The sequence below is a fragment of the Portunus trituberculatus genome, chromosome 48 (genome assembly GCF_017591435.1).
Source record: "Portunus trituberculatus isolate SZX2019 chromosome 48, ASM1759143v1, whole genome shotgun sequence".
Classification (NCBI taxonomy): Eukaryota; Metazoa; Arthropoda; class Malacostraca; order Decapoda; family Portunidae; genus Portunus; species Portunus trituberculatus.
Window position 1 is genome coordinate 13097064 of NC_059302.1, and position 10603 is coordinate 13107666.

The 10603-nt window shown below is 34.6% G+C and overlaps 1 long non-coding RNA gene across 1 annotated transcript in view; it reads right to left on the minus strand.

Annotated features, from left to right (window-relative positions):
* Window positions 1–309: 309 nt before the first annotated feature.
* The window catches only part of LOC123498864, a 10563-nt gene continuing 269 nt past the window's right edge, over window positions 310–10603 (minus strand). The window contains exons 2-3 of the long non-coding RNA XR_006672814.1: window positions 8253–8353; window positions 310–5877 (exon numbers count right to left, since the gene is read on the minus strand). This is a non-coding gene — a long non-coding RNA (uncharacterized LOC123498864). The remainder of the gene's footprint in view (window positions 5878–8252; window positions 8354–10603) is intronic.

Here is a 10603-nt window from a genome sequence, read left to right on the forward strand (position 1 = left end):
TTGGCATCTGGAAGGTGTTCAGGATTCACCGGTACGGCTGATTTAACAAGCCATATATTTTATCTATTTTGAAATTACTGTGCTCATCAAGCTGACCACAAGTATACAGAAATGCACATGTGAAGTTATTACTTGCAGTATACATAGTAGCTAGGTAAAGACATGAATAGGTTCCATTTTAATTTCATATTCATTGAACAATATTTTGTATTTCATTGATTACATTCATAGCTTGTACTAAACTAAGAATACACACACTGTGTAAGGTGTCATGTGAAGTACATTGTTCAGGTAAAATGAAATATGGAATATTTGGACTGCCTGTTTTATTATTGTACATATTCATGATCCAATCATTCAACCTTGAGACATGGTGCAGCAAGAGACTGGTATCATAACAAATATATGTAGGTATGAAAATTTCTAAAAAACTCCTTCCACAAGGTAGTTCCTGGTGGTGGCAGTAGAAAATTTTTCATTAATAAAAAGGAGAAAATAGACTAACTACATATAGTGTTTACTTCATGTAAGGAAATCCAGCACTTGGTAGTTCTTGTCCTGAATCCTGTACCCTGAAGTGTTAATATCTTTGATGTGGCTGATAGAAATTACAATTTATTGTTCATCTATGTATTTGTATATATATACGTGTAATCCTACCTCAAACATGCAAGTGTCACTTAACAGTTTTATAGTCTTACAACCAACCTTATCAGCACATATCCTACAGATCAGTTAAACTATATCTGTCATTGTATTAGGTTAAATTAACAAATCTGCTTAATCTAATGAGTCTAGTAAAAGTTATTGCAACAAAAACTTTTTAATGTCAGGTATGAGGCTCTGCAATGCTGCTTACAGTGCACTCCTTCCAAGAAGAGACTTCTGTCTCCACTATACAATATGCTTTTTAGAGTAGCTGCAACATAAATCTCGCTTCCTGAATATCATACTCTTTAGAAGCACATGGACCTATTTATTCATTACTTTCATTGCATTTGAATTCCAAATACTTTTATAATTTTTTTGGATCTCATATTTGTGATAAATAACAAATTGCTAAAAATCTTGCAATGAAATGTTATATGTAATGTCACTTAACTAAGTTTATTCATGTATTTGAGGAAAAGACTTTTAGTGATAGCATATCTATAGTTTGCAATGTTATGAAACAATGTTAAATAATGCTGGTATTAACAAATAATGTTCATAGTGATTATTGCAGTTTTCTATAACTCTCAAACTGTTATATTATGTACCTTAACCATGAATTTATGGGCATGAGTAATTAATTACACTCAACCCTTGTTTTTCCAGACTAAATGGTAAAGGATACAGTTCTGATAATGGAAAAAGTCCAGATAACATAAATGTATATCCATATAATGCAAATAAAATATGACTATTCTTAGGTACTGAACGCCAAAAGAAACCCGTTTCATTACCATTAAACACTTGAGAGTGGCTTAAATGTTTATCTTGAATGAATTTATTCAGCTTAATCTGTAAAGGTTTGATGCTGGCTGTGTCCACATAGCCAGCTTCACCCTCGAAGTCATATTAAAAAATTGGAATTGCCACAGCCACCCATTGCTTCCCCTGAAATTTCCTATTTCCATTTTCTATGAAAGCATCCTAGCTGGAAAGATTTCTGTGCCATGGACATTTATCCCAACTGATCGTTGCTACACATACCACTTCATAAATGCAATATCTAATGCAGCATCTTTTCCGGTCTTAACATTTTTTATTTGATGCACCGTTACTATTTTTGCTTGGTGATGCATCTACACAATATTTTGCAGAATATTCTACAAGCCTATATTTCTGCTTTCTGAGATCCAAAACAGTTTGTTTGCCCACACCATACTCCTCAGTAACACTTGCAACACCAGCTTTTTACTCAGATTTTCTTATTAATTCCAGCTATTGAGCCACAGTTATGACCACTTGTTTACACTTAATAAACTTAGGAGGCATAAGTAAGAGTTTTAAGATATCAATTTGTACTGAAAAATGCACAAAATTGTTCACAGATATTAGACATGACATGGTGTTTATGAGCATCAGCTGGACTTGTTTACAACCACCTGCCACCACCTATCGGGTATTTCTGGCAGTGCATGAGGCACGTATTGTGTAAACTAATTTGTTGGCCGTACGGACTCAAATTATCCATACACTGTCTGGATAAACCAAAATCCAGATTAACGAGGTCCGCATAAACGAGGGCCAAGTGTACTTGTGAACTTTTAAGATTAACAAAATCTCTTTAGCAATTTACAAAAAATAACCTGTGTAATAAAATGAATTCAAGTCACTATGAAGCAAAAAATGTTCATTGCAAAGATGTAAGCTTATTTCATGTTGGAAACAGCAATGCTACCTGTTGATCAACAGCCAGAGATAGCAGTTTTTCCATGAGATAATAATGTATTGTACATGTACTATCTCCGAACAGTACACAGTTGTTCTTCACTAACTTGGGATGGCAGGCCAACTTACATGCTACCTCTATGTTATTTTTCATCTTCACAAAGTATGAAATATGTAGTAAATATGGTCAAAGGGCAAAGCAAGTTTGAAGTTATAAGTAAGAAATGGCAATTTGGTACATATTGTGGTAAAACTGCTCCATTTTTGTTATCTAATGATTTGTTATGCATGAAACATAATAGTTCTTATTTCTATTGTACTTTAATATCTTGGAACTTTCCTTAGAGTAATTGCTTATTTATCAGGTGAACATTTTAAAACCCTTGATCAAAGTGATGGGTAATTGAGCATGCCCATAAACCACTAAGACAGAGCAAAAAATAGTAGAACCAGATGGTATGGAAACTTACTTGTAGCAATCTCTTTAACAAAATATCCTTGAATGATTTCAGACACACACACACACACACTTAGTCTTGGAAATCATGACCTACAAGAAGGGACTTTTAAGTGCAAACATTCATCAGGATTCTGTTGTTACCCTTTGAATATTCTGTAGTTCTTAAAAACTTCTAGAAGACATGTGGGCATTAGTTCTCCATTTGTTCCAAACAAGACCTATCCCTCAAAATAATTTCTACTGATTTATTTATATTAATGTCACTTTCTGTAGTCAGCAGTTTTCATGTGATTTAAAGCTGTCCAATTTTCTGCCCAACCAACCCCACCCCCTTTTTTTTTTTTTTTATAAAAAATGATCTCATACTGAGTAGTTTTATTTATTTTTTTTACTTTGGCAGGTTTTCCTTTACATATGATACAGAATCAACCAAAATGATTGTTGGATGCGATTGTAACATCTCATGATAAGTGACAGCATTTATGCTTTAATCTTTTTTTTAACAGAAGAGTATTCTGGACATCTCTGCACTGCAGTATAGATGTAGCATAAATCCATAGAGACTAAATGAACCAGCATTTCACTCATATTTGGTCAGCTGGGTCTGTGACTGCCCGAGTAGTGAAGCCAAGGTTTGTTTAGCCGTGCATCATATTTGGGATCAATGTTAATAAGGATGAGTTGAAGTAGTACAAGACAGTGACAAATAATAAACTTCAAATTCTTCCTAAGGAACATTATAGGGCATGCTTCCATCATGCAGTCCATCATGCCAGATGTCTTGGTTTAATACCTGATAGTGCATTCCTGAGATTACCTATCTCCCTCTTTCTCTGAGGATCAATATGCAGGTTCTTTCCAGTCTAGAAGTGGTGACATAACCCATGTCCATACACTTGTGTAGGATTATTTCATGAAAAGAAGGGTGGAATGAAAACCCCAAGGACAAGTAGCATTAGTATGGTATGTACTGGATGGGAAGAGTGATATTGTGTGTCTTGGCCATCGTCAGATGCCACTTCTGTGACAATAGATTTAAAGACAAGTATGTAATGGAGATGCACTACTCTAGTGAATGTCCATTGCATTTTCCTTTCTATTCACAAGCAACTGCACAACTTTTAAGACCAATACTGAGTGTGTGTGTGTGTGTGTGTGTGTGTGTGTGTGTGTGTGTGTGTGTGTGTGTGTGTGTGTGTGTGTGTGTGTGTGTGTGTGTGTGTGTGTGTGTGTGTGTGTGTGTGTGTGTGTATACTTGTATCAGTGGTTAGCATTATGCACAACACAAATGTATTACTTCTCTTCTGGACAGTACTTAAGCAAAAATTATAACAGTTCATAATAAAAAATAAATAAATCCATCAGTACTCTTTAAGTAATAAATGTATACAACAATTGACACATATCAGCAAAGGGACCAAATTAGGTCTCAGTGCAATAACTCAGAGTAACACCAACATTCATCAGGAGTCAAGGCATCACTTGTGTGTGTTACAGTCTATTAATGTGGTATCAAATAACACTATTGATAAAAGATGTATGAAAATAAATACAAATTATTAACAACAAAGTAAAGTGTGTGTGTGTGTGTGTGTGTGTGTGTATGTGCTAATAAAGTTAATACCTGTTAATAATGGTGTGCAAATATACACTCAGTTAATATTAATATAATAGTCATTTAGGTATTTACTAAATATTAAAGGAAACTTATACAAAGAAAAGTTGTAAGCTGTTAAACATTATCTAGATACTGGTCCATTGCAATACACAAGATAAAAGTAACAGATGTCATTGTTATGGTACTCAATATATATTTTTTTTGTTTTAAAATAATAAGTAATTCTAAAATAATGTCAGAATCTTTTTTCAGCAGTCATAACTTGGTAGAAAATATTCAGCCTCTTAAAAGATTAGCTTCATCAGTAGCAGAGAGCCATTCCTCTGCAGTGTACCACTATTTGTGTGTCAGTTTATGTCTGTTAAGGTCACTATTTCTGTGGAATGGCTTATCACATTCTTCACAAACAAATCGCTTGATACCAGCATGAATTAGCATGTGTCGAGTAAGGTGACTGTTCCTAGTAAAAACTTTGTTGCACACCTCACACTTGAATTGTTTCACATTAGACTGTGTTACTGTTTGTCTAGAGTTGTTATTTCCAACAAACATCCTCCCAAAATCCTTACACATGAACTGCTTTGTGTCAAGGTGCACTCTCATGTGTCTAGTGAGGTGGCTATTTCTATTAAACATCTTCCCACATTCCTCACACTTGAAGTTCTTTATACCTGTATGAGTTAACATGTGTCTAGTAAGGTCACCTTTTCTATTGAATAGCTTACCACATTGTAAACATTCAAATTTTTTCTCACCTGTATGAATGAGCTTGTGCCGAGTGAGGTGACTGTTTCTGGTGAAGCATTTTCCACACTGTTCACATCTAGAAGTCTTGAACATTTTTGTTTCTTTTGTATGTATGTTGTATCTCTCAGATTTTGTAGGTATTACAATAATTTCAGATTAGACCTTGCATCCAAGTGTAACAACAATACATCAAAACCTTGTTACACTATTACTTCCCCAATTTAATGTTTGGTAAGCGACAAAGTGTGCTGATTTGTCAGTATACATATAGTTTGACAAAAAATCTGTCATTAATGTACCTATCTAAAACTTTGAATTCAAAATACATAAATTAGTAAACAATTAAAATATTCATATGCCAAAATAAGTCATATCTGCTCACATAACTTGTAAGATATAATATTACATAACAGAAAGATATTTCTTAGGGGATAGTAATATTTAAGACATCCAAACTCAGTTTTCTCAGTAATCAGAAATATTTTCAATTCCTGGTGACATCTCACTGCAGATCACCTTTTCAAACACTTCTCAGCACTTCAAAAAATAAGTATTAATAATAAACAAAGTCTTGTTATGCTTGCAGAGCTTGGATTGTTCATCAGCAAATAAAATATCTCATGATGAATATAGTAAACCAAGTTCTTGTAGGACTTGAATTTGATGTCACTGGTATCTGAAACAAAATTGTTTTGTGAAGAATCATGTGATAAATTAAATGTACATAATTCATGGTTTGTACACAACTATTATCAACTTGATATATACATATACAATAACTATTAGATTTGACATCCGAGGTGATGTATAGTTATACATATGGCTGTCTCTGTGAAGAGTGGCGTATCTGTACCAGTTCAATTTTTTAATCGTTAAATGAAGACAGTATTAGTGTTGCTAAAGGACATCTGATATGATTATACTTAAATACTAGTATAACACTCAGCTAAGTCATTATATCTGATTAATTTGGTTGATTTATACCAAAATGTCATATCTTTATAGAGGTGGCCATGATAGTGTTACATACTACAACCACAAACTACCTCAAGAAAAGACACCAACAGAATATCTGGAAAAACAAACTGAAACAGTTGTGAACAAAGCACATTATGAGAACTCAAAATGTGATCAGATTAGCAAATACATATTGCTCAATTACAGGTTGGGCCACAACATCTATGGCCCAAAACCAAAGCAAGCTGTTTTCACACCAGTTGGCCTTACAGTAGTGCACGTCAACTCATCTTATCTGTAATGAAGAAAAACTTATGCACACATTAGCCGTGAACACACTTGCTTACATCAGGATTATTCATTTAGTCATGATTTTTCTTTGTACTAATCACATCAGCAGTGTCTAGAGTAGAGGTTTCCAACCTGGGATACATGTACCCCCTAGTGGTATACACTTGCACTTTTTTATGGGGTACATTAGGTCTCAGAGAATAACTATAACTGTGCAATACATGGTGATGTTTTCTGCAGTTAAATTACATAATTTTTGTGTATTTTTTTCAAATTTCCTTATTTTATAGTAAGCAACATTTTTATTTAAATTATATCCAGGGTTAGGTGAGGTACCATTTGATTTTCACTATCATGTAACTTCCTAGGGCCACATCTGAAGTGGGTCTGAAAAGATCAGGTATTGGATGTGCATACCACCTCAAGACTGGCAGACGGATGGCACTGGCCTAAGTCACTCACTTGGTTTTACTGACAATGACAGCCAGTGAAGGTGCAATGACATTACTTGTCACTGGCACTGTTGCTGTAGCTTTGTTGCAAGTGCTAAATGAAAAAAAATATTAAACATACAAAAATAAAGAATGAAAAGACAAAAATATCTGGGATTACTATAAAAAAAATATTTTTAATGTTATATCAATACTAAGCTTGGATAAAAGCTCGTAAATGTACTTTTTTTTTTTATGGTATGGCCTATAGCGTCAGTAGGCATACTTGAAGAGTATATGTAAGAAGCGCTGTTAAGATTTCACCCATTAGTGGTGCAGACAATTTTATTTATAGTGGTACCCATATTAGGCCCCATATCAGCACCCAAGCACATCATTAGTGTAACCACCTAGAACCTGGGTATCATGGTGATGATATGTTGGTAACTTTAAGCCATTCAACAAATGGCATAGCTTCAAAGTTGTATGTGGTGTCATTCAAACCTACACATGGATGTCTGCCCGATCCCACGCTCACCACCTTATTCACTACGCCGCCGCCTCCCTAAAGTACTTACATGTTACTTTAGAAATGTATTTGACCAGTGCAATGTCAAAATATTACAATTCTATCTTCCTAGTGTTGATTTATTTATGGATACACTAGAACCTAATAAAAAGATTTGGAACCTTGTTTAGAGAATACTAGTCATCATTTTCTTGATTTTTATGAAGCATTAACACTTCATATTATGAGTCCCTGAAACATTTGCACTTTATATATTCTACTGTTCCTCTCACATATCCTATATAGAAGTTTTTGGTAAACTTTCTTGGCAACTCCTAGGATCACATTCTGATAAGGGTTGCTGTACACAAAAGTTTAAAACACTTAAAATGGGCATGGAAATTCAGAAAATGGCATAGATAGCCATTTGCATGATGACATGGTAAAGATCAGGGAGAAGCTGTGTTCTTCATATTTCCCAGATATGAACATGAACTAAAAAGTATCATTACAGTAGGGTTTTAAAAGTTTCACAATAAACATGAGGTTTCATCACTATTGGTAACAAAATATTACCATAGGAGCTGAAATCCTATTGTTTAATTTATGAATGTCACACAATTGATTCATGCAGATGCAACTGTATTAAATACATACCTACAGGGATATCAACATAAGTAGCATGTAGGTAATCAATGGATCTGTCCTTGGTGACAGTTTATATTATGTTGAATATGTGACTACACTTTCTGTGAGTGTGTGTACCTAAAGTACAAGTTTTTTATTGCAAATCTTTTTGTTAACTTCAAAATACCAATTTTCTCTTTATGATCATTGATATAACAAAATGGTATAAAAACTAACCATGTGGTGGTTTGGAAACAACCAATTTCAGTGTCTGGCAACTCAAACCAGAGAGTTGCCAGCATCTGCAGTGTCACAGGAAGATCTTGTCCTCAGGATGTCTGCAAAATATATATATACTATATTAACTAATGATTTTACTTTATAAAGCAAGACAAAACAAAAATAATCAGAATACAAGTAGAACTGTTCTTTGTTAAGAGGAGGCCACATGTACAACACAGTGTAGTGGTCAGCATGCCTGGCTCACAACCATGAAGCTCCAGATTTGAGTCTTGAGCGCATTTAAGCAAATGGGCCAGTCTCTTAATGTGCATCCTGTGTTCACCTAGTAGCCAGTAGGTATGGGATGTAGTCTTGCTGGACTGTGACCTCACTGTCCTGTCCTGGTGTTTGGTGTGTGGGTGGTCTCAGTCTTACCCAAAGATCAGTCACTATGGGCTATGAGATCTTTCCATAGGGTAATGGCTGGCTGGATGACCAGAGGACTGGTCATCCAGGTGTAGCCACTCTCAGAGGTACATAGAAAAGAATGATGGAGTGTTGTACACGTGGTGCTGACCCATTTCATGTTCTCTCAGTTTACCTATGACTCAGTAACAGTGCATTCCCAGCCTTCATTATAGAGTTTCACTTAGTGTCAGTACTACATTACACACACTATAGGGTCTGCATACTCCATGATCATAGTAGTTAAATCACAACCAGCCTGATTCTTCTCAAGGGGAGGGATCATAAATGTCTCAAGCTTGGCTGTCCTTCAAAGCTATCATGATTCAGTACCTCCTCTGATTTTCTCACTTCTGCAAATTATACAGTATCTTCTCATTTTCACAAGGAAATGGGAATTCTACTGTTTTTAAGGATAGCTGATATAGGTATATATTTCCAACATGGGCAGGCATTTATTAGCTAGTTCCTGAAAATAAAAGGGATGATTGCACTTATTTTTTATACAGTTTATTATGAGTTTTGTACTAAAAAGGAAGCACACTGTGACTAATGAGCAATTTCAAAACCTGTAATGAAATCCATGGTTAATAGTGTATTATTCCAATGTATTTAGATGTGTTAAGAATGATGGTCTCTTTAACAGCTGTTCGAAATGCACTGTTCTGCTTCTCAGGTCAAGCTTACTGTTGTCAATCAACTTGGCCATATGACAGTTATGGCTTTTGAAACTTAATACACCTAATTCCTGTTCTTACTCTAGTTCTTCTGATTAAGTAGATTCACATTATTTGAGTTAATTCTAAATATGCTGGGTATTCTTGCTATGTGAGAAAAATTCAAGTTTGTGATCCTTTAAAATGGCTGAAAATTACAGGCTATGATGGACAGACTTTTTTGATGAGGTAATTCTTCAGTCAAGGAATTGGTCTCTTTTGGTACCATACAAAGATTATTTCCAAAAACAAAACTCTACCTACTCAAATAACAATAACAATTCTTCAAAGCCACTCCATCACCAGTTAAAGGTTCAACTGATGTAATTCACTCCATACCTCTCTCTTCTGCCTAGTATTTATTTCATGCACTGTGATGCAAAGAAAGAGCCAAGAGTAACATTAGGATTGAGAGTAAAAAATTAACTCATGCAACCTAACCCTTATAACTGATACAGATATAGCTAAGTTCAAACTATATGGATTCTCATCAATATGGTCTTGCAGAACCAAACCCCTGTACATAACCAGAACTAAGTGTATAACCAAACTTAGTAACCTCATAGCTTAGGATGTTCTGCATTCCCAGATCTCTTCAAAGTCATTTTCCAGGGGCAAGATGGAAGCAAAATGAAACTTATAATAGTTTATAATGCATCAATTCCCAATACATCAACATACCTTCACCATGGACTACTTTACTGGTTGAACGAAATAAAATGCTATTGTGCTTTGACTAAAAGTGATAATTTCACAGTAGACAAGGTTGACTATTCTAATAATATACATAAACATGGTATTTGCTAAACTACTTTTGAGTTGTTAGCTTGTGATAAGATATGCTAGCGTGGCAGTCTGCTCACTATGGGACTGGGATAGTACTGCTTGTTCTTTTCTTCTTTCTTATAGAGCATAAACTAATCATCCCTAGTTAGACAACAGATGCAGGGTTATTTGTAAATATTCCTCACTGTTAATGATAGTTACAAGGTTTTATTTGTTGCTAAGGAAATGGTCTTATGAGGCAATTTGAACGTAAACAAAACAACCAATAGTACTGAAAAGAAAAAGAAAACTGCACAGGTCTTATGAGACACCTATAAGTAAACAAACCATCTATTGAAAATAACAATAATAAATATATCAGGTACATTACTGGCAGAGGTATTTTGTTAATTAAGCAGC